At 45.3% G+C, this 25,313-nt stretch overlaps 1 long non-coding RNA gene across 2 annotated transcripts; it reads right to left on the reverse strand.

The window, feature by feature from the left end:
• Positions 1-451: 451 nt before the first annotated feature.
• Positions 452-24,887, reverse strand: LOC120369344. 2 transcript variants are annotated; one of them, XR_005583090.1, is made up of 5 exons: positions 24,772-24,887; positions 3,995-4,080; positions 2,993-3,175; positions 757-826; positions 452-633 (listed from the first exon to the last, which is right to left on the reverse strand). It is a non-coding gene; the product is annotated as an uncharacterized LOC120369344 (long non-coding RNA). The 2 variants fall into 2 exon arrangements; XR_005583089.1 differs by having other exon boundaries at positions 2,993-3,181.
• Between the last annotated feature and the right edge of the window lie 426 nt (positions 24,888-25,313).

The following is a 25,313-nucleotide window of genomic DNA, read 5'->3' on the forward strand; positions in this document are numbered from 1 at the left end:
TCCAGAGACTTCTCCACAGAGCTGTCTATACACCTGCAGGACTCACTGCTATTCCACTCCTAGATTCATAACTTTGCCAGTATGCCTTAGTCCTAACTAGTGCTATTGTGGGTCTCCTGGGCAGTCATGTCCAGTTGTGCAGTATTATTTTTTTCCACTGTGCACAAATAGTCATTAGAGAGTAGGTCAAGCCTATCACATTCATGTCAATCACAACCAGATACTATGGTGGTCGGGGGAGGGAGATATGTGATTAGATAGACAGATAAACTTTGCCTTTTGAGGCTTCTCGGAAGGTAAATTGAGACAAGGTCTGGCTGCTCTTTATTTTTGCCCAGAGGTTGGAGAAGTTCCAAAAAGCATCTTAGTGATCACTGTGACACTATACATTGTAAGAAAAGAAACCCTTCAGTGGTATTTGTGTGTGGAGAGCATGAGTGTTCATGGCCCGGCTGCTGCAGACTGGCTGCTTAGTACAGGTATTAAGTGCTTTTTTTAAAGTTAATTCTGGGATAGTCATTTTATTACAAAATATTTCTTCAGCTCAGGCATGTCCAGACCATCTGGTTGGAGTTTGCTATGGCGTAGCCCTCAATCCGTGGTAACGGGCACAACGCCGTTCTAGGCGACTGACTATAAGACAGGAGATGCAGGTTAGTACAGCAGTGGGGAAGACAGAACACATTCCATGGAAAGGGCTTTTTCTGGCAATCTACATATTTACTAACAACAGTAACTCCTTTTTTAAAGAACAACCTTCTGTCCATCTACTGTTTGTTGTTCTGATTTGCAGCCTCAGCCCAGCAGTGATGTTTTGTGGGAAGTCCTGAAAAATAGATCACAGAAGTAAGCCATACACAGAGAACTAGCAGGTGTCACCACTAGCACTATGCAAAACTTGGGGGATTTACCCCTTAGAGGCTTGCATGGCTGTTTCCTTTGATTCTCATTCCTTGAGTTTTGCTTTGAATTTCAAGCCCTAAAATCTCACTGCTGTGAATTTTACATTGTTTTGATGTAAAACCATAAATTTGGCTCCCATTTTACTTAACATTGAGCCAACTTGCACTCAAAAGTTGGGCCAGGGCTGCTTAAAAAAAAAAAAAAAAAGTGTGTGAACATTTCAGTGATCTTTTATGAAACTTTTTTGAGAAAGCCTTTTATAATTTAATAGTGATATATTTTCTATGGAATGTTTAGATCAACCTATAGAATTCTATAATTGAGGTATGTATTTTGTATTAAATTCTATAGGATGGCATATTAAAAAAACGTTCTCTATTAAATAGAATTATTTCTTAGAATAATTTCTCTAGATCCCAGTTCAATTTCTATAGAAGCCTATTGGTTGATTTCCTGTAACATTCTGCAGGCCTTTTTCCTAGGGGTGTGTTTGCGGATAGATAAGACTCTCTCAGAGCTTCTGGTTGTTCATAGAATGGTGCTATATGAGGCAGAGTTAGGGTTGTTTGGGTTACATTACCTGCATGAATGGTTTGTGTGTTTCTGAAAAGTGGAACCCTAATGTGCAATTTCAAGGCTTTCTAACATTTTTGTTTTCTGAAAAAACTACCAAGTCCTATGTTCTCTTAAAGCTTTTTTAAATAAAGAAAGTGACAGATTCTTTCATTTTTAACTCCAGACTAACAAAGATTTTCTCTTAGGCTTATGAATTTCTGAGAGACAGGAGCCCCTAAAGACCATTGCAAGTTGCTCAGGCATGGACTTCTTCTTTCCTAGACATCCTTCAACCTCTACTTGTCGCTTCTTCCCTCCTATTTCTCATACCAAACCCTTTGTGACTTTCTCTCTTTTACTCTTCCCAGACAATTCCCACTGGACAGATGTGCTTCCTGGTCATGCATTTCCTCCAGTGTAGCTGTCTGCATCTGTGCTCTGCACATTTTGCAAAGCATCCATGGGGCCATGCACTCTTGACAAAGTGTGCATCAGATTGATGCATGTGGAAAATGGTCAAAAACTGGGAGTTTGGGGCTCAAAACTTGTCAATGGAAGCTCAAAATTTTCCATAGGAAGTAGATATGTTTTATGGAAAAAAAAATCATTGTGTCAAAACCTAATTTTCCATAGGACATCAATTTAGACAAACGATTTTTGACCAGTCCTAATGCATGTTCTATCAAACTATGAAACTGCTGTGTTTGTGTATATGTTCAATACACACTTTTACATGTCAAAATATACACAAGTTTTGGATTCTCATGGTAACACCTTCAAAAGTTCCACAGTCCCTATAATGCAGCCCTCAAAACCTATCAAAGGGATTTATACTCATTAGTCACACCTGCAGGAGTGAAAATTGATGTTTCCATGGCCTTGTCTACAGTGGAGTTGTTGCACTAGCACAATCTCCGCGCATAGACATACTTCATTAGTGTAAACAAGAGTGCATTCAACTGGGGTAAGCCATATGACCTCTAATTAGTTTGCATCCATGCAGCCCCATCTTCACTAGGGATTTGCACTGGTTTAGCTGCATTGTGCACTAAAATCCCTGGGGTAGACAAGCCCTAAATTAATCTGTTTTGGGCATGTGATGAAGCAAGGAAGTTTTTTGCAAATCTATGAAAAGTGAAGGATGGAAGTTTTTAAGTGAAGCTCCTGTGAGCTGTGTGACTTTCTAGAAAAATCTGACCTTGGAATGAGCTGTGCTTGTATCAGTCTGTTTCTGGTAAAGCTGTGGATGGCAGGGCTAAATGAAAACTGGGTATAGAACGAGAAGCTAGCTACAGCCTTAACTGTACAAGGACTAGCACCCCTTTGTATTATTTACTTCACAGGGATTGTGGGAGAACGTTAGATGAAAGGTGCTGTACAAGTGTGGACTAGTCTCATTGTTAATAGTTAGTAGTAAAATCTGTAAAGAAAGAACTCACTGAAAATTACTACAGTGGTCACTACATCTACTACAGTTAAGGTTGCAAAGTAGTTGCAATTATAAATCAGATGTTCACTTTACAACAGGCTTTACCTTTTGGGGATGAAACTTTCCATTCTTTGTCTCTGGAGGTGTGTTTCTGTGTTGTTAGCTTCAACAGTTTTTTGGACTGTTGTTGAGTTTGGTGGCAGAGAGACTGGAAACCATCCTTTTCCTCGTTTAAAAACATTCTTACCACAATTTTTTGACCCAGGGCAGAGGCAGAATGCCTGACATCTGAAACTTGGCAAGGATACACTGTCATTCTCAGTTAAAAGAGCGCATTGTGCTGGGTATGAGGGGAAAAATTTTTAAATAAAGAAGCTATTGGCTACTGAAAAAAAGCATGAGCTTGATCTGTGGATATCGGCTAAGATTCACTGTTTGTTTCCCCATGTTCTCATGTTAGACTTGACCTTGAGACCACACACATATTCCCACTAGACACACTAATGGATTAACTCCTGCTTGCAAGACCACTACTCTGGTGATCAGGAAAACTTGAAATGCAGCAGGGAACAGAATGTTTTCCTTTCGCAATGTTTCAGCCTCCTGAAGTTTCAGGATTTCATACCTACTTCAAGGTCATCTGAGGGACATAATTCCTCTAGTGTGGTTGCCTAAGTGAGGGAGAGGGGGGATTTTCTGGATTGTTCCAGGGCAATGTGTGTCTAAGACATGGGTGTGAAGGAGGGAAATAAATGTGTGTGGGGGGGGGGAAAGAGCGGGGGTGTCAGAAGACAGGAATGTACCGAAGTAGTACGGACACTGAACCAAGCTTGTTCTGTGCTTAAATAAGGAGGATAAAGTCTTCAGAAGGGCAATGTGTGTCTGGCAGGGCTGGGGGTGAAAAGCAATCTGCTACAGGATTGATAGCAGGAAGCTATCAAATTCCTGTTCTGCTTCATTTGGAGCAGAGACCTGAACCCATGTCTCCCACATCCCACATAATTGCCCAAACCACCAGGCTATTTTGGGATGGGTGGGTCTCTCTTGTTTCATTAAAAAAACAAAACAAAATCCCTGCTAGTCACCCTAAGCGCCATCAACACTTACATTCTGCTAGACTGCCTCTGGAGGTGCCAGTGCTGGAGAAGACAGAAATCAGGTGCTAGTATTCTGTTGGATCTGCGCTGTTGTAGCTGCAGGAGGAGAAGGAAAAAAATTAATTGAAAGTGTCAGTGTCTATACTTCATCAGTTAATAATTGCCTATAGCCACCCAGCTGTGTCTTTAGTGTCAGCTGGAAGATGTCTGTTCCAGGAGGGAACATTTAAGAGAGTACCGAGCATGTAGTCTGGGGGTTTTCCCTCATGGCAAGCAATTTTCCAGTGGACAAATGGATAAGAATATTCTTGATGTACACATGTGCTAACTAAGGTCTACCTTTGCCTCTATTTTTCCTGGATGTTTTTCTCAACAGGTGGATAATTGGGATAACTTGACTTAATGACACTTTTTCAGCACTGATTTCAGTGATGACAGTTACAAACGGTTTCAAGATGAGAAACAGGTGTTTCAGCATGGTCTGTCGGGCAGAAGAAGAACAATGCCCTCCCCAATGTCATTGTTCATGATGTATTCAGTGATTGCTACTTTCTGATGAAGATTATGCTCAACTTTTTAGGTAGCATTCTATTTAGTATGCATATTTTGGGTGAGCTGTTGGAGTAGAAAGTCTTTACTTTTTTTAATGCAAACACAAATCTCACAGGCTCTCATCGAGGGATTAGAATGGCTGCAGTTCTTTCATGCGTACGTAGGAGTCACTTGATGATCCCTTTGCGGAAAACCATATGTGCTAAAATTATGACAGAGTGAAGCAACAAAATTAAACTGAAAGGCCTGAGTGAGACCATTGCCATGCAGTGAAGAAGCCACACATGATCTAAACAGTAAGCCTCCTGTGCTGGTTTTGAATGCTATGTTGTTAGTAGGAAACATGCCATAGGGAGTACAGCCACATTTTCAGGGTCCACTGACAGTTTCTCTGCTTGTCCAGGAATATAGCGGGAGGGGAAGTTGGTTTTGGATGCCCGACCCAGAGGAAACACTTCAAATTCTTCCAGATGAGATGTAAGTGTCCTAATCACTTGTGGCCTTTATCCCATGGCATGAGAGAAGTGTTGTCAGGCCATGGGTCAAGTTAAACTTCAACTTCGGTATTTCCATTCTGTGCACATACAACTCATCCTGTCATTTCAATTGGATGTATTGTATTATTTTCACTTCCCTCTGAACAATGATATACGTAATATTGATCCCATCTACATTTTAGAGATGGATAACATGAAATAGGTAGGGCTCGAGTCTCATGCTGAGCAGAGCTTGGCTGCAGCCAGAACCTGAAAGGGAGGGGCGAACTATGGTTTATCTTTGTAGCACATCTATTCTGGGGTTGCCCAGGGGCTGCTTTGGGCCACTCTTGGGCCACTGGAGCATCCAGGAATTGCTGGAACACAGCTATGCCTCGTTTTCCCAGGCCATGCACCCTGTGCTGAGGAAGCTGGTGCAAATGGAGTAGAGTTGCTACACTGGCTCTTTGTCATCCAGGGATACCCACTGGGGAATTTCTCCAGCATAAAGTTATCTACTAGCTATATGATCCCTTTGTATTGGCTTAGCCAGATTAAAGGGACCATAGCAAACACCAGATTAAGTTCATATTCTGATAACACTTTAGGATCCTTCAGGATGAAAGGTCCTGTATATTATAAACTGCTCTCATTCAGATTGTATATTCTCAACACACACATGGCGTGCAAAGTCCATACACAAGAGCAAATAAGTACACCTAGAGATACACACACACACACACAAGCTAACATACATTCACAAGCAAATAAATTGCACACACACAGTATGTATGCAGAGCTCTGCACATACCCAGATGTAGTTGTGAATGGTGTGTGTGGTATTTAACCCTGGTCAGTGTGTTACACATCTCCCTCTGTGCCTGAGCCACATGGGATGTGAGTCTGTTACAGTCCCAGCTGCAGAGTCTCGCTCTTTAGCTCAAGCTCGGCAGATCCTTGGTATGCAGGCCAAGATGGTGGCCCTGACATGTAAATACTGCCACCTGCAGTGCATATTATGCACATCACACACAGATTTACACAAACGCATAACTTCATGTACTATGTACACACACAGGCTGCTGTGGAGATTATTAAACACTTAGTGTGCATGTACTTGCACGCACACACACGATGGAATCCAACCAAAGGGAAGGCAGAAGTAACATAGTTGGCCATTACACAGATGTGCAGGAGGAGGAAATAAGCCTTTCATCCCCATGTTGGAGCACACTTGCAAGCTGTTCATTTGGGTTGGTGGGTACGGGATGGCAGTATAGCAACTTCTCCTTCTATACTTCCCAGGGGACCCAATACCCCAAAAGACTGGGAAGAAGTGAGGCAATGATTCTATCCCCCCTCTCCCTTGCACAAGCTGGCTGAGTTGGTTGGCAACAGAGGGGAGCCAATGGCACGCCATGAAGGGATGTAGTAAACGGTTCACTGCCTTTGCACAGCAGGAGCTACAGAATGCTTCCTCATGCTTCTTGGGGCAATGCAGCTCTGCACTGCCCCCAGTATAGGTCTCTGAGCCCTTAGAGCTTCATGAAAAATGAGAAAAAGAAGATTAATTGGTAAAAAAAATAATGTATTTTGTTCACACCTAAGGCTGTCTGGCCTCCAAAGTGTTCATTTCTCCAGTGACAAGGAGCTCTGTGTTAATAGCTATTTGTCACCCATTGTGGTGCTTAAACAGGCCGAACAGAGCAGTATTCAGCTAATACGTCAGTGCCACAGGCAGATTTTCCCATTATTTTTTTTAAAAACCTTCTCTCCTGTGGTGACGGTTCACAGCAATTATTAGAACTGAAACAATTAAGACATTAAACATCCTCATTCTGGGACAGCCTAAAACAAAACTTTCATGGGAAGACCAAGAGAGACAGGAAAATATACTAACCTTTTAAAATCTCCCATCCCTCCCAGGCTGAGTAAAACTGGAAGCAATAGTTACCATTATAATATTTAAATGAGAGTTAATTACCATAAACCATTTGGAGTTTAATGTCTCCTTCTGTATAGTATATAAATCAAGGCTAGAATGGCTCTGTGAGTATGCTTTGGTCTTTAGATAAAAGGATATAAGGAATGATTTTAAGTGCTTGGTTTTAGCAACATGAGCCCAATGTTAATGGGTATCATGTCATTAAATCCTCATAGACTTTGTTCCACAGTGAAGATTCTCCCCACCCCCCACAGCATTCAGAGATTCATAGCAGTACAGCAGCAGGCCAGGTTGCACTCAGATTCCTGTTCATGCTCAAACACCTGGAGATGCCCCCCAAATATAATCTGGATTGAACACTGAAATGGCTCAGTGGATCAGTCTTTTATATCATACTTCCAAGGCGGCCCACCACAACCCAAATAGGTCTTTACAAAAAATTAAGAAAAGAAGCAAATGATTGTGCAAGAGTATTTGGTTTTGACTCTCAGAATACAGGCAACCAGACGAAGCTCCTAAATGACACGTGCTAAGTCACTTAGGCATGTCTGAATATCCCACCATGTGTATGCAAGTGCATGAAGGTTTCAGTCACCCTAACCTTAACTGCTGGTCTCATGGTTGGTAATTCCTTCTAGATCTACCAAGTATCATTACCCTCTAATTTTGGGGGGCAGTACTTAGTTCTTCTAATAGCACCTTTCATGTGAGGAGCTCAAAGCCCTTTATAAACATTAATTAAGGAATCTCACACCATTTCTGTGAGGTAGCTTTTATCGGTAGCCATATTGGATTGTTACAGTCCCATAAATTCCATGCCTTATAGGCATCAGCATCAGAAACATGCAGGGGCGCCGAGTTCAACCAATGTTCGGTTGAGTTCAACCAACCTGGCTCAACCAATGTTCAGGGCCGGGTCTCTCTCCTGGCCCTGCCTTCCGCCCCTGTGTGCCTCCCACGAGTGTCCCCCAGCCTCCACTTGCTGTCCCCTCGCGCCTCCCCAGGGTGCTGGAGCAGAGCGTCCCTGTCTCTCCCTTGCAGCTGGATACTGTCTCTCTGCATCAACTGCTGCCGCAGGGTCCTAGTGCCCCCTATCTACTACTGCCAGGGCAGACTGACCCTGAGCCTGCCCTTCTGCCACAGACCCTTTCATTTTCCAGCGGGACCTTCCACCAGCACAGCTCCCCGCCCCCGCCCGCAGTCACTGTTCCTGCCCCATGCTGGACAAGGGGCAGCCCCACCCCCGTGAGGCTACAGTGAGGGGCAGCAGTAGGGGAGGAGGTGCACATGTGATGGCAGTCCCCCCCTTCCCTGCAGGGGAGACAAGGGGGCTTCCTGTACCTGAGAGGGGCCCTGAGGGCATCTGCAGTGACAGTGGTGCGAGGTGAGTGTGGTATAGGCGGGAAGTGGAGGGGGCTCCCCATAAGAATTAATGTAAACAGGGAGGTTAGGTTCCAGGGAATTTTTTTTTGACAGACAAAAGACTGTATTTTATATATATACACACAGTATAATTTTGAACAAACAATTTAATACTGTACACAGCAATGATGATTGTGAAGCTTGGTTGAGGTGGTCATAGGTGCCGACTCCATGGGTGCTCTGGGGCTGGAGCACCCACAGAAAAAAACTGGTGGGTGCTCAGCACCCACCAGCAGCTCCCTGTGGCCCCGCCCCCCTGCTCCAGCTCACCTCCGCCTCCTCCACGAGCGCGCCGCTGCGTCCTGCTTCTCCCCAGCATTTGCAGCTGAGCGAAACAGCTGATGGGGGGGGGGGGGGCGGGGTGGGAGGGGGGCGGGGGGGGGGAGGGGGGGGGGGGGGGGGAGGGGGGTGGGGGGGGGCGGGGGGGGGGGAGGGGGGGGGGGGGTGGGGTGGGGGGGGGCCGGGGGGGGTGGGGTGGGGGGGGGGGGGGGGTGGGGGGGTGGTGGGGGGGGGGTGGGGGGCGGGGGGGGTGGGTGTCCCCCAGGAATGCCTTACTGCTTAAAATGATGAACTAGCACTGGCTGAGCCTCAAGGGCTAACACATTGTTAATGCAGCCTCACACGCAGGGGAGGGAGGAGAGGGAGGGCAGAGACAGAGACAGAGAGAGAGAGAGAGACTCTCCTCATTCTCTCCCCTGCCTCTTCCCCTGCTCTGTGGGGAGATGGGAGGGTAGGGGGGGGGGGGGAAGGGGAGAACAGCCCCCTCCCCCCCCCACCCCTCAGCAAGCAGCAAGAGCAGAGCAGGGAGCAGCTCAAGGGCAGAGGGCAGGAGCAGCACACAGCAGGCAGGGGGAGGGACACTGGCAGGCCCAGCAACTGCTGCTGCTGCTCTGTGTCTCTGGGGCTGGAACTGGGGGGGGGCTGCTGGGGCTCCACACACACCCCACCACTGGTGCCCCACCACTGTGCCTCCCTCCTCTTCTGGCTGGCAGGCAAGCAGGTGCTGCTGAACAAACACACATTAAACAGAGCTAACTTAAACTTTACAAGCAGCTTCTCACAGAGGTTCTCACTCAGGTCCACGTTCAGACCCAGTCCCCCACCCCTCCATCCAGGTGGGGTGGTCCCAGTGCCTCTAAGGTGTGTGTGGCTGCAGCTGCACATGAGAGAGCATGAGGGCATGAACACAGCAGGAGTGGAGTTCCAGAGGTGGCGCAGGCCAGGCCAGGTGCCTGGACCCTGGCACCCTGAGAAGATGCACATGTGGTGTGGGGGGTGGGGGGGGGGGGGGGGGGGGGGGGGGGGGGGGGGGGGGGGGGGGAGGGGGGGGGGGGGTGCGGGGACATATGGGGGCATGGTGGCCAGAGAGAGAGGCCCAGAGGGCTGGACTGAGAGAGAGACCACCTCCTTCTCTCTCAGCTCCCAGCCAGCCCAAGCTCAGGGGCTGCTGGGGAGGGGAGAGAGAGGGAGACCCCCCCCCTCCCCCTCCCCAGCTGGGGACTGCCATGGGAGGAGAGAGGGCCAGATCCATTGCATTAGAATTATTAAATAATTAAAGTATGTTGTTTTTGTTTTATGTAAAAATAAAAAATCTATTTATTTTTTTTTTTTTTTACTTTTTTTTTTTTTGCTTTGCTAGTTTACAGTTACTAGCAGGACGCTAGCATTTGGGTTGGGTACACAGCCCCCCCCCCCTGGGGTGGCTGGGTGTGGGCCCCCCCCCCTCCTCAAGGCAGGCAGCAGAAGCTGTGGGCTGGGGGGGGGGGCCCCCCCACCCCCCCAGGCCCCCAGGGGATTAGCAGGGGACCAGGAGCAGCCTGCTACGCTTCCCTTGCTCTGCCCAAGCCATGTCGCTTGGGGAACAGGGCTTGGGGGAAGGGATCTCACACACACACCCCCCCCCCGCACTCACTGGCAGCGGCAGGAAGCGGAGCAGCCCGGCTCCAGCCCACTCTACTCCACCAGCTCCTAGCCATGGCGTTCTAGTGAGTGCGGAGAGGTTGGTGAAAGGACACGCCCCACACTCGCCAGTGGCAGGAAGCAGAGCGATGCAGCCCCAGCCACTCCACTTCCCTTGTCCTGGCCCCAGCCATGTTGCTGGGGGACGGGAGAGTGGAGTGAAGTTAGAGAAAGGTTCCCCCCTGACTCACCAGTGGCGGGAAATGGAGCGACGTGGCCCCAGCCAGCTCTACTCTGCCAGCTCCCAGCTATGGGGCTCCGCTTCCTGCCGCCGGCAACTCGGGGAGAAACCTTTCCCTACCCCACCCCCTGAGCGACACGGCTGGGGCCAGGGCAAGGGAAGCAGAGTGGGCTGGGGCTACATCGCTCCACTTCCCACCACCGGCAACTGTGGGGGACGATCCTTTCCCCAACCTCCCCGCACTCACTGGCAGCAGGAAGCAGAGCACCGCGGCTGGGAGCTGACAGAGTAGGGCGGGCTGGGGCTGGGCTTCTCCATTTCCTGCCACTGCTAGTGAGTGTGGAGTCACTGGGGGAAGAGGTGGAATGGGGGCAGAACGGGGGGAAGGGTAAGAGGGGTGGAGTGAGTTTTCTGGGGCCCCACACCCTCCTAGGGATGGACCTGCCCCTTGCCGTGGGTGCAGCCCATGGAGAGAGGGGGTGGCCAGGGGATAGGGCTGGTTGCGGGGCTGGTGCTGCTGCCTATGCAGCATGCAGCTGCCTACGGCACCATGAAATTTGGTGTCCCAAATTTCATGGTGCCCTAGGCAGCTGCGTATGCTGCGTATGCCTAAGGATGGCCCTGGGTAGCTAACGGTACAAACAGCATTTGGAAAGATCATTAAGTGGTCCACCAACACCCTCAGCAATTTTCAAGTGGTCCGTGGGAAAAAAAAGTTTGAGAGCCACTGCTCTAATTGATTAGCAACATAGCAATAAAACAACATTAACCAGGATGACTTTAAGTGAGGAGTGACTGTATATGGCTTACAAGGCAGGTGTGTGTGAGGGGGCGGGACTTGGACCTGTTCTGGGCACCACCAAAAATTATACAAACCTGCTGCTCCTGGAAACATGCTGATGCAATTCTTGCCTTGTGATGGCAGTAGTATTTTTGGGAATTATATCACCGCATGGCGGTTGGGTGTGATCCTCATTCCCAGCTATCTGGATATTTTCTGAGGCTAGCAGTATAGCAGCTACTTTATTTTCCATCTGGTCTGTGCTCCATTATCACCTATATCACACTCGGTTTGCTGAACTTTAATCTGATATTGGTGCCTTAACCCAGATTTGTCTCCTGCTTCCACATTCCTCATTTGTCAAGCTGTAGTTGCAAAACTGGACAGAGGGATGTCTTCCTCAAAGAACCCAAATGCCACAGTTGTCTTGGATATCCTCAGGGGGCTTATGACTCTTCCCTGGGCCGTTTTCTTCCCCCTCCTGCGAGGGCCCACTTTGCCTTGCAAAGTGATGTGATTATAAATGCATCAGACTCTGCCAGTATCACACATGCAGCCTTCATTTAGCCCTCCAAGCTCAATTACATCCACTGATGTCTTGGGGGTAATTAAGTAATATTAGAACCTTGTCCTTCCCCCCGCCCCCAATGCTGTTCAAAGCATAAGCCTATGTGTTCACCCAGTGGAGCCCACTCCTCTGAGTCTCTGAATCCTCCCTAATGCACCTCACCGTGAATGAGGGCTAATTACATTTCTGAAAGATGTCATTAGCAGCATATTTGTGCTGGATTTCAGAAAGCTGGCACAAAGCAGGAAATGTTCCCTTAGTAGGAGTCTTGCTGCTTTAACATCTTCGGTGCCACAAGTGGAGAATGCGAGAGGGGCAAACCAACATTTTCCAAACCTGGATTTTGGACACTAGACTGAAGAGGAGCTCAGTCTGGAAAGAGGACACTGGGATGTCCTGGGCATTGTAATTAGTTTCTTCTCAAATATTTTGCATCTTTCATCTGAGGACCTCATACCAGTTTACATATGATAACTAAGGCCTGGGCTACACTAGTGGGGGGGGGGGGTTCAAACTAAGATACACAACTTCAGCTACCCTATTTGCATAGCTGAAGTCAAAGTATCTTAGTTCAACTTACCTGGCTGTCCTCACAGTGGTGAGTTGACTGCCGCAGCACCCCCATCGATTGCGCTTGCTCCTCCTGCCAAGGTGGAGTACGGGCATCGATTAGTGGATCAATTTATCGCGTCTAGATGAGACGCGATAAATCGATCCCCGATACATCGAACACTACCCGCCAATCCGGCGGGTAGTATAGACATACCATAATTAAGCCTCTCAATGTCTCTGTGAGATAGGTAATTATTAATCCAGCAGTGATGGGCAAATCAAAGTACAGAGATGTTAAATAACTTGCCCAAGATCGCAGCAGATCAGTGGCAAATCCCAAAATAAAAGAACCAAGGAATTACAACACTCAATCCCATTCTCTATTCATTGGACAACACTCTTTCCCTAATATGATGAAGAACCAGTGGCAGTAAATCAGTAATAGGAATGACAAACATTCACACAGAAAGGTATGGCTCTATTAGAATACACCTCGGCATGGGTACAACCAGAAATTCAAGGCCACCAGAATACTCCTATGATACTGTTGCAAGTCTTTATGGACTGTCAGCCGAAGTCTTCATTCCTATTCCTGTGTAAATCCAATTAATTCCATTGACTTGACAAGTATCAGAGGGTAGCTGTGTTAGTCTGGATCTGTAAAAGCAGCAAAGAGTCCTGTGGCACCTTATAGACTAACGGACATTTTGGAGCATGAGCTTTCGTGGGTGAATACCCACTTCGTCAGATGCATGTGACTTTTAGTCTCCTTGACTTGACATTTTCACCAACATGACTGAGAGCTGGATTTGGCCATTTGAACTGACCACTATTATAACTGTGCCTCACATTCCTAGGAAATTAGCTCCTGAGGGAGTAAATGCTGCAACATATATATATATATATATATATATATGAGCCTCTGGCCCAAGGAGTTTAAGTTTGGTGCTCTTTTCAAGGGGTAATAAATACCTGTCACAGATTCACAAAATCTAGCCTATGCCCTAACCTATAACCAGGCCCTTGAGAGTTGACTGTGTTAGTGTGCTGGACCCCAAGGATCCTCACAGTTCCACAGGAGCAGGCCTGTGGCCTTCACGACTCTGGAACTGGGCTTCGGAGCCAGCAATCCATCTCCCTCTGTGGCTCCCTGCAACGAGTCCCACCAAGCCAGACTCTGACAGGAGGCTTGCTCTTTATCCTTTCGGGGAGCAATGCTCTCAGTAAGCGTCTGCGCAGTGACACCAGGCAGCCTTTTCAAAATACGATAACAATTGATTAGTCTCCTGGCATACAGAATTTGAAAGTTGTTCGGTCAGCATAGAGAAGCTAAGGCAAAGCACAGACTAGCCAAATCCAGGGCACTGTTGAGCCACGATCCTGTAGGAACCATCTTCACTTCCTTTTGCCATTTCTTTGTTGTAGTCCCAAATCAGAGTCCCGTGTCTTTGAGAGCTCAGCACTTAACACAGTCAACCTGACACCTTTGCCCTTTGACCTCCAGCTCAGGGCCTTTGCTCTGCTTTCCTGCAGAGAGGTGGGAGGGTGGGAGGAATCTCCTCCTCTTTGCTGTTTGTCGCTAGGTGTGACTATCCTGGCTTTTGGGGTTTCGTCTGATCCTCCATTCACGTGCGTAGGCTCTGTTCAGTTTCTGAATTACTCTGGCCTCCAACCAGGCATCTGTGTGAGTCAAACAACTTGTTCCTTCCCTTTGTACTGCTATCTACTGAGTATAACACACAGAGAGAAACTCAGATGTGCATAGCAATCATAAAAAATATCACCAACATTTCCACATTTGTCACAATACCCATAAAAGAACCCAGGGAATAATTGGGGAAGAGCACCATCACACTGCACTTTTACATTGTATTGTATTTTGTTGCATTCATGTATGTCTTCCTGTGATGGGAGTCTCTACTCACTGCTGGATGGCCCCGCCTCCTCGCATTTCTGAGGATTAGTTGTGCCATGCTGATACCTCTTCCAGTGGTCACACTCCATCACTTTGTCTCTTCCTCTCTCTGCAGCCCCGCTTTAGTTCCAGGAACTGCAGCCTCCTCTTTGTGACTCAGCCCTCAGTCACTATGTGGCTTCCCCTTTCGGGAGTACCAAAGGCCTTCTGCAAGAACGGTCTCAGGCAGTCTTCTCCAACACTGCCCTGATGATGCCATTTCCCTAGTGGCTGGTAGGGGAACCTGGGCCGGCCCACTACTCTGGGTTCCAGTCCAGGGGACCTATATCTGGCAGCTGTGCTTCTCTCAGATCCTGTTGATCCTTCCCTGGACCCCTTCCTACAGCTTCTGGTTCCCCTCCTCTCTGGGTGTATCAGCTCAAACTCCCTCCTCCAGGGAATAACTACAGAGTACAGAATGCAATAGCCTCAGACACACCTCCCTACTCCCAGGGACTGACAGCAGACTACTTCCCTGAAGCCCCCCTGCTACCAGCTTCCTCCCCACCCCGACCCCACTGGACTTCATCAGACAATTAGGCTCTAGCATGCCCTGGCTTTCCTCCAGGTAAAGCAGCCTATTGGTTAATTGGCCCAATTTACCCCTTCAGGCCTTGTGCGGGGTGGATACCCCATCACACTTCAACACAAGAGCCATTCAATTCAAATGCAGTGGCAAGAACAGGTTCATGTTTCTGATGGTTTTTTTCACAAATAGAGGTTGACATTCTCAGAGGACTCTCTCCGAGTGCAGTCGAACTTTATGTGTATTGACAGACTTATGTAAGGCTCAGGGCTGGAACAGAAAAGGGTAGTGCGACATAGCACTGAGGTATATAGGTAAAGATATATTTGGGTTCATTACTGAAATAACACAGAGCACTGCATTTCTGAATTGAGGTGTGTTGAAAGACTTGTGTTGTAGGGCTTGGTAATAAAATACTGTAATTAAGGTTGCTACAGCGAAGTACTGAGGTATGTTATCAGGCTGTGTTAGTTAGGGAAGTTTCCACACAGTCGTTCACCGTGTGTTTGGTGCTAACCACTGCTTCCCATCCCTCACTTTAATGAGCATTCAATTTCGACCCACTTTTAGACACTTATCATTGATACCGTCACGTTCCCCTGTGCAGAAGGGCACAATGAAGGGCTGTCCACAGTATCACACATACTTATGGATTTTTTATTGCAGGTATATTTTTGGCCAAAATTATGAGTGGGAACCAGAAGGAAATAAAAGCCTGTTTCATTTCAGGTAAGGATGAATTGCAAAGCTTTTGTGAAGATATATACTTTAAAAAAATGGTTTAAAGATCAATCAATGACAGACGTTATGGGCAGCCTTTAAAATATATTTAGGGCAAGACTTTGGCTCAAAGCCACTGCCTGAGTTGTAGGAGGGAAGATTGTTCACTGGTGACTGGTCTTGGCGGCATTACGCCTGAGGCAGGTAGACAGTTCCTTGGCTGGGGTACAGTAGTGTAGTGCCATTGGATTTAATGGTGCTATGCTGATTTTCACCATGTGAGGATCTGGACCAGTGCCTCTGAGAACTCTAGGAGAGCATGGGCCTTAGTGGCCTCTACTGATTTACAAGCAGCAAAGAATCCTGTGGCACCTTATAGACTAACAGACGTTTTGCAGCATGAGCTTTCGTGGGTGAATACCCACTTCTTCGGATGCAAGACACTTGCATCCGAAGAAGTGGGTATTCACCCACGAAAGCTCATGCTGCAAAACGTCTGTTAGTCTATAAGGTGCCACAGGATTCTTTGCTGCTTTTACAGAACCAGACTAACACGGCTACCCCTCTGATACTGATTTACAGGCTGTGCTGTGGTGGCTGGGTGCAGACTAGGGGTTCAGCCATAGTCCTTCCCTAGCCCTCTGAGGAATCTAGTACCACAGTCTGCACTAGATTCTGCTAGCTCTTCTGCACCAGGACCGTGATTTTGCCAGACCTCTGTGCAAGAGCACAAGGTGGAAGAGATGGCATGCCAGAAAGGTGGCAACTGATTATGCCATTCCCCACCTGTGCCTAGCTCTGCCTGGGTGCATAATCTAGCCCTTACATTTACAAAAATCCTTTCCTCCTCCTCTCATCAGCCAGGTTCTGAATCCAGGGCTCCACCTACTCCCTGTAGGTAACAGAGCAAAAAACACCAGAGGCATCTGTGATGTTCCCATCTATGACCAGAACCTCCCAATTCCACTTTGGAAGGACACAAACATGAAGGCTGGCACGTGGTTAGAAATTAGACCACTCTTGCAGTGCATACATTCAGTGCGTACTTACATCCGTGTTTGCAGATTCCCTGTGGGACAGACTTTGATGATTCATATACTTATGTGTATTTTAAAGAGATTTTATCAAAAAGGTTGCCCAGTAAATGATTTCCCATGGCATTAGAAGATCAAGAATATTGCCTAACTTTATGGCATCATGATGTCCTCCAATCCTTTTAATAGCTTTATGGAGCAACTGATTGCCAGGCACATGGGAATCCTAGTGTTTCCCACACCCTCCTTGCCTCTCTGGCTGTGCTTAGACTGCCAGCTCTACTTGTAAGGTTGTCACCACCTCCTGCATGAAAGGGTAAATCTGCACTCAGTGTAGCCATTAAATGGGACTGGTCCTGGGGTAGTTAGCCTGAGTGGTACCTGTCTTGGGGCAGGTCTACACTATGGGGGGAAATCGATCTAAGATACGCAACTTCAGCTACGTGAATAACGTAGCTGAAGTCGAAGTATCTGATATCGAATTACTTACCGTCCTCACGGCGCGGGATCGACGTCCGCGGCTCCCCATGTCGACTCCGCTACCACCGTTCGCGTTGGTGGAGTTACGGAGTCTACATGAGCGCGTTCGGGGATCGATATATCGCGTCTAGATGAGACGCGATATATCGATCCCCGAGAAATCGATTGCTACCCGCCGATACGGTGGGTAGTGAAGACGTACCCTTGGAGATGAGGCTGTGATTTGCTTCAGGACAAAGATGGGACCCAGAATGTAGACTGGAGTGACTTCACTGAGACTGTCAAAAACCTTAGAGTAACCAATGGGTGGAATCTCCATAAATTAAGGCCAATGTTTCAAGTGAAGATGAATTCAGTGACACCATCCAGTTTCCAGCAGGCATTCCAAAAACTGGGGGAGCTCAAAAATGTGTATCATTTATTTCAGATGACCAGAGGGCTAGATCCTAATGGAAAGGTTTGGACCCAGGAAAAATATAATATCTGACTGGCTGGTTGGGAAATTCAAAAATATCTAATTTCAATATATCCCAGTTTCAGCGTACTGATATGAATCACTAATGTCTGGGTTCCCTATGATCTGGATCACTCACCCTGGTAATGGACCCAAGTGGGCTTTGATTTAGCTCCAAATTGCTCCCACTGACTCTGGGGCCTGATTCTCCTCTGACTAAAACTGGTATAAATCAGAAGCAACTCTGCTGAAGTCAATCAAGATATACCAATGTAAACTTGGTGTAAGTGACAGGAGAATCAGGCCTTTAATCTAGCTCCTGATCCAAACATTCCTGGAATAATACAGTTTATTTTAGTGATTGCAAATGTTATGTCTTTACTTGGTAATCTGCATATTTGGTTATATTAAGGATCAGTGAATCTGCTTTGAAAAACTCCCATTGACTGCAGTAGACTTTGGAACAGTCTCGTATTCATTTTCGTGTACTTTCTGGGCTGAGCCAGGACTGGATGTAGGAGCATAAAAATACCACAAGAAAGATTTGGGGATCTGGAAGCACTATCAACATGGGAGAAAGCCACTTTTCACTGTTGAAGACCAGTGTTTAGACCAAAGAGGTTTAGGTAAACAAGAATCTTTGCGATGCTTATCTAAACGTAATTTAGACAACTTGAGGTTGCCCATACTCTGTCATTACGTGTTCCTCAGAGATTACTGTACATAGTAATTACTCTTCATAGATCCAAAAGTTATAATTACCCTGTAACCCACACTTTGAGTTGGAAGGTAGAAATAACTATGGTAGTTACAATCTGTACCAGCAAAATTGTTAGAGCACCTGATGTGTTTGTAAAGTCCATTCCAGGGAGCAACAGAAAGCTAGTTCAGGCTTTCCCTTCTCCTAGGAAATACACTGAGAATCCATTCTGGGTGAAGAGAGAAATCTAGTTCAGGTTTTGCTGCACCCAGCGTCCACTCCAAATGGGCATGGAAATCCAGTTCCTTTTTCTTAAGAGATATAGCTCCTTCTAGTCAGCTTTCCCTGGTTCATCCCTTTTACTTCCACTCAGCTTTCCTACTCTGCATTTTCTTCTGATCAAAATAACAGATTTTAGTTGTTGAATTTTTCTGTTTTTCCAAAGAGGTTTGGTAACATTTTCTGCATCTAATCTATACACAGTTAATACGCAGTAACTTTGTCAACAGAATAATGAAGAGGCTACCTGTGTCTCTCCTGGGCTGTTAGCATACAGTCGTTTATGACTGAAGGTCAATTCAGGCTTGGCTATGAATGATTTTACTGTCTTTGGGCAAAATGCAAACTTTGTGAGGCTTAGACTCAATGCAGGGCATAACACTGTGCAAACGATCATGTAGGTAGTACAGCTGAATTTCTCAGCAATACTACCCACAAGGGGTTTTTGCTTCTAAACGCTCACTGTCGTTCTCTGGAGAAAAGAGGAGCTTCCATGTGACTGGAATTATCCCAAAGGGCTTGATGTATTTCCTGACAGATGTTATTCCCCACAATAATATGGGGAGTGGGTGCCTTGACAGCAGGTGAAGCTAGTTCCTGCTCAGTGAGTGAGGTAAAGAGGTCCATTAGACTCCCGTAGGGATTCCAAGACAATTCTGTGGAGACAGACTGCATGGCGGAAAAAACGGGCACCTCTCTTAACCTAAATTCCATTGAAGCGTGGTCTCATCTGTCTCCTGTCACTTTAGATTCCACCTTCATCTCTTCATCATCCCCTGAGCTGCTGCTGAGGCTGGTAATTAGGCATGGGGATTATTTCAATTCCTACTGGCCAGGGAAAAACAAAAGAAAGAGACAGAAACTGAGGAAGAAGGAAAGATTATTGGGGAAAGAAAAAGTTTCCTCTGAAGTGAATACTCAAACTTTGCAGTGTGACTCAGATAATTTACTAGCATTCACTAATTTCTGACCTGAGCGACAAGAAAGAACCCAACAAATGTAATGCATGTATCCAGCTGTGCTTGAGTGTCCCTATTCACTGTGGCATTAAAAAAAAATATTGGGGCAGATCCTCAGGTAATTTAAATTGTCGTAGCTCCATTGAAGTCATTGCTGAAGATTGGGCCTGTTATGTGAGAGTTTAGTGTTGGGAAAAGATGCCAAATAGACAGAGTCTGAAGGGCGTCCTACATTTATCTACAAAATCAGTACAGCACAAGCAGCAGCAGTACAAACTTGCCTCACCCTCGCTATTCAATTCTGTACAAGTTCTCACACTCTAGCAATCCTTGCCTCAGTTTTGCTCTTTCATGGTTGAAAGTTACTTTCATCTCCAGATCCACTCAAGTCTTGACCTTTCTGTTGAGACTACCCACAAATAGCACCGATTGGGATCGAGGCTTTTGTTACAGGGACATGTACTTGCACACGTGGAGTTCGTCTGAGACCACCTCAAATTCATTTCCAATAGTTGACTGAATGCTTGTGACTTAGGGATGTGAGAACAGCCAAGGACATACCAGACGACATGCTTAACAAGCAAGGAGACACGGAAGCACAGTCATTTAGTGTATTATTAATCATTTTTAATGTGTAGGTTGCTTTAGCTTTGATAGTTTAAAATATCTGTCAGAAAGGTTACCTATATAATTATATATATAAATTTCAAAAATGTTCTTGCCAAAACAAATGGAGCGTCTCACACTCATGCCAGGGATGAATCCAAAGAAGCTGTAAAAAGGATTTGTAATAATGGACAAAGGAATCTGTGTCCATAATCTCCATGACTGTGCTGAAAACAGCTAAGTAAGCTTCAAAGATGAATGAGACATTTATATGGATATGAATAACTTCTGCATTACCCTGGCTTGGATAAAATGAGGGGCTATCAATCCTCATGCTTCTAGATATTAACTGATCACCAGCTGGGATTAGGATGACATTTCCCCCACAGTGGTCTAGTATCACGGTTAGGTGGACAGGTTTTGAAGTATGTGATGTTGGCCTTTCTTGGAGACAGGATGCCAGATGGATAAATAGAAAATGACCTGTTCTGGCATGGCAAATCCTTGTACCACCTGCTGCTGCTCATTCTTATCACTGGCAGCAGTGTTGGAAATGCCCCAAGTACCCTCCTCTTGCCATTGGCTCCATCAGTATCCATCCTCTCCACTGATTCATGTTTAGCTGTCACAGGTGTTGGTTGTGAGAGAAACTGTGCCAGTGTCTTTGGTGCCAGTCTCTGCAGTGAGGATGTATAGAAGTGCTGCATGTAGTAAGCATCCTTGTTGATAAGGCAGTAGCCGTGTCTCGTGTTGCAAGTTCATTTGGTTGTGCATTGAAGACTCACAAGGCACCTGCTTGGGATATCCTTAACAGAATAGTTAATTTTTATTAAACATAAATAAGAAACTCCAAAGAGAAAGCATTCTAAACAGCAGTTTAAACTGCTTAGCAGCCAGCATGTAAAAGTTCTCAGAAAAATCTTTAGATTTAGCCAGAGGTACAAGCCAGAACATTAGTTGCAACAGTGTATTATACTTTGCCTGCTCTTAGGCACATCTGGACAATAGGAACACAGCAGGTAACTCATGGTCTAAGTAACCCATGTACAACAGATTAAAAGATAATTATCTTTTTAAATGCTAATTTAAGATTGTGCAATGCAGATACCATCTAACACCATCTTCTGTAGCAATATCTAATTCTGTTGCTGAAGGAAATAGAGGGTGGACATATTTGCTTGAGAGAGCTTGTGAGTGCCAAGAATCTTGTGTGGTTCTGATGTAAAGATGTAGGCAGGTTGAAATGGTCTTTATATGGCCCTCCATTACTGTGGGAGATTGTGAAATCAAAGGGAGATCAGCGCCTAGGCACTTTTGAAAACCCCACTAGGCACCCATCTGCATTTTTAAGTGCCTAAATACTTTACAAAATCTGGCCCTTAGAAACCATCTTTCTCCTTGTGTGATACCAAAGCAGCTGAGACAATCAACCTCATTCCCCCAGTTTAATCATGAGGGAGCTGGAGGCAAGGTGAGGGTCCTCAGCTGTGGAATTCTTTTCCCCACCTTGTTTCAGCACAGCCCAAGTCTATTGATAATCAGGTCATTCAGCTAGGTCCCTTTGTTCTACCTTGCTTTTTTAGTGAGGAAGGGTGAGCTGCTGGGTCGGGGGAGAAAGAAGAGAGAATTTTGTGGAGACACTGCTTTGCATTGTTGTTTGTGCATTTGCCCAGAACACTGCATTAGGCACATTTTACAAAGATGAAATAAATAAATAAGGCCCAGGCATACCAATATGTTAGAAATAAAGTATGTGCAAAGTATTCTGTATTAACAAAAAGAAACACTAAAGCCTTTAGCAATACTGATTGCTAATTGCAGTATACACTGATTGCAAGTAATCCCTTTGCATAAACTCCAGTGCATATAATTACATGTGCTGTCTCTCACACACATACACGCGCGCACACACACAGATAAGAATAGCAAGAAAAGTGCATGGGAAACAGTCTTGAGAAAACGATGACAAATATCTAAGCATGAGGCTTAACACTCATTTTGAAATCATCCCCTCCTCTCCACGTTATCCTAGCTAATCACAGAACATTATAAAATGCCTCCAAACATTCCACGGGCTTGACGTCACACACCTCTGCTATGTTCGTCCAACTTTCTAATCAGCCTTATCTACAAATTCAGGCCATTCTTAAATAAATCTGGAGCCACACAAAACTGCTTCTCCTATCTCCCTGTACACTAGTTCTATATAATGTAATTCCCTTATCCCTTTATGTAACTGAATCAAGTCTTTGACACATACAGCACTCCCTTAGGGAAGCTATTGAATTTGAATTTTACAGGGATATAACCAACAGTATTCTATAGAACGTCTCTGAAAAGCTGTACAAGTTAATGGACAGCAGTACTCTTTCTGTAGGTCTTTGAGCCATCCTATAAAATTCTCGGATAGTTTGGAACTTTCTACTAAATTCTACAAGACTTTTTTCATAAGGACTAATTAGGAATAAGCTAGCCCTAGGACTCTTTGCTGAGAAACTGGAATTGAATAAACTTTTTAGTCCTGGTTTTCCTCTCCTTCCCCCACAGTGGGCGGATGTCTCTGTCCTCTGATCGTCTACCCTCTCATTTCCCTATCAAATGAGGCTCCTCCAACTTTCCTAGCCTTCCCTTAGCCCCACACTGAGGATCTGAAAGTTCTGTCCTACTGCGTGTTCCTTGGCTATCTTTTCTCTGCCACTAGTTCATCTCTCTGCTGCCCTGCAATGTTGGCTCTATGCTGATTCTTTACTCCTCTTGGCCTAAATTCTCACATTGAACTGCTTCCCTTCTATGGATCTTGGTCTGAGGAAGGTGTTGTGAACTAGCAGCACAGGAAAAATGGGTCACAATGGAAAGCAAACTTGGGTTTCCTAGCTGGAGGAGGCAGTACAGATTGGGATTGATGCCTTATGTGGCTCAACCTGCTTTACCAGCCTCTCAAGCCAGAAAAGTCTCCTCTTGTGTACATCTCCATAGCGACTTCTAGACCCTGAAAACCATCTATTCCATAAACTGCTGAACTCTAAGGATAAGTCAGTATCTTACATTTTAAGGTTACACAAAATTTTACATTGCTGAAGATGATAGTTCTCTTCAGTAGCAAGGGGAATGCAGCAAAAAGTCTGTGCAAATAGGCAAAAGAAGTAAACATCATTCTGGGATGTATTAGCCAGGAGTGTTGTAAGCAAGACACGAGAAGTAATTATTCTGCTCTACTCTGCACTGATTAGGCCTCAGCTGGAGTATTGTGTCCAATTCTGGGTGCCACATTTCAGGAAAGATGTGGACAAATTGGAGAAAGTCCAGAGAAGAGCAACAAAAATGATTATTAAGGTCTAGAAAATATGACCTATGATGGAAGATTGAAAAAATTGTGTTTGTTTAGTCGGGAAAAGAGAACACTGAAAGGGAACATAACAGTTTTCAAGTACATAAAAGTTTGTTACAAGGAGGAGGGAGAAGAATTGTTCTTCTTAACCTCTGAGGATAGCACAAGAAGCAAAGGGCTTAAATTGCAGCAAGGGTGGTTTTGGTTGGACATTAGGAAAAATTTCCTAACTGTCAGGGTGGTTAAGCACTGGAATAAATTGCCTAGGGAGGGTGTGAAATCTCCATCACCAGAGATTTTTAAGAGCAGGTTAGACAAATACCTGTCAGGGATGGTCTAGATAATACTTAGTCCTACCATGAATGCAGGGGACTGGACTAGATGACATCTCAAGGTCCCTTCCAGTCCTATGATTCTATGATTCTTTTGAATGCAAACTGACAATTTACTTTGAGGCTGTTTGAGATCCATACCATTCACATATATTCAAACAGCCTTTTTTCCTGAGACTTTTTGTGGTTCTCACCACCATTGTGAAATGTGCTTTGAAATATTTGCACAGTAGATTCAAACATTACAATTTAATCACAGTTTATGGATATTAACAGACTTCTATTTTTAAACACTTAGGTCATCGAATAAGGAAATATAAACAAGTGAGTTAGGTGACCAGTCGTACATTCTGAGTAAGTGAACGACTAACAGTGGTCATGCAGATTTGATTAGATTAGGTGCTTCTGTGCCTTGTGACACATGAGACAACTCAGTGTTTCCACCTTTCTCTCTCTCTAATGCCACAGTTCTTGCTTCTTTGTAGTCTGTTTCCATGACAGTTACATTTTTCTCAATGGTTTTCTTATATGTAATCTGTTTTCCCCATTGCTTCTATCTTCCACTAAGGACTTGTCTAGGAATTTGTTTTTTGACATCATACCACATCTCCAAACCACTTCCACCTTCCTTCTCAAATTATTATATCTACAATATTTTGGTTAGTCCTTTGTAATACACCAGCATTAGTTAACTTATCCCATCAACACACACCAAGTATTCTCCACAAGCATCTCCGATGGAATACGTTAAGTTCCCTGTTGGGGATATCTAGCATATGCCGATTTTCAGAAGCATATAACAAAAATGTGGGTATCACAATAACACTAACTTTGTCTTGGTTCTTGTGTGAATCTCCTTGTTTTTTCAAATATTTGCCAGTAACAAAAAAGCACCACTTGCCTTCCCAATACTTGCGTTCACCTCCTTAGAGGGATTGAGCATCAACATTAATTGTGCTTCCAAGACAAACAAACTCACTAATCATGCTGTATTCTTCACTGTCAATCAGATATACAGCATCACTGTGGACCCCTCTTTCAACAATCATGGCTTTCATTTTCTTTTGGCTGATTTTTAATCCTACTTTGGTGACCCCATGTTTGATATTGATCCTTTTTTTTTTCATGGTATCATCTGTGTCCAACGGAACAATATCACCTGAAAATTCCTTCTACTCTGTAATTCCTGTATCTTCCTTTGATGTTGCTCTTCACATCCCGTAATTATCACAATACAGAAAAAATGGGTGATAAGATCCAACCCCACAGCACACCAGTCTTTCTGTCTTTAGTCAGTATTTTGAACCTTCATACAGCATCTTGATCAGTGACACTATCTTTCTAGCCAGCCCTCACAAGATTTTTCCATAGTGACACTCTATGAATATATGCATAGTGGCCAGACTGCAAACAAACTAAAACCTAAAATCTGTTCACCCAACTATTCACTGACCAATAGTAAATGTTGCAACCTGTTCATTGTTTATTTATGAACTGAAAAAGGTAAACTTTATTGGATAA

The sequence above is a fragment of the Mauremys reevesii genome, linkage group 7 (genome assembly GCF_016161935.1).
Source record: "Mauremys reevesii isolate NIE-2019 linkage group 7, ASM1616193v1, whole genome shotgun sequence".
NCBI lineage: Eukaryota > Metazoa > Chordata > Testudines > Geoemydidae > Mauremys > Mauremys reevesii.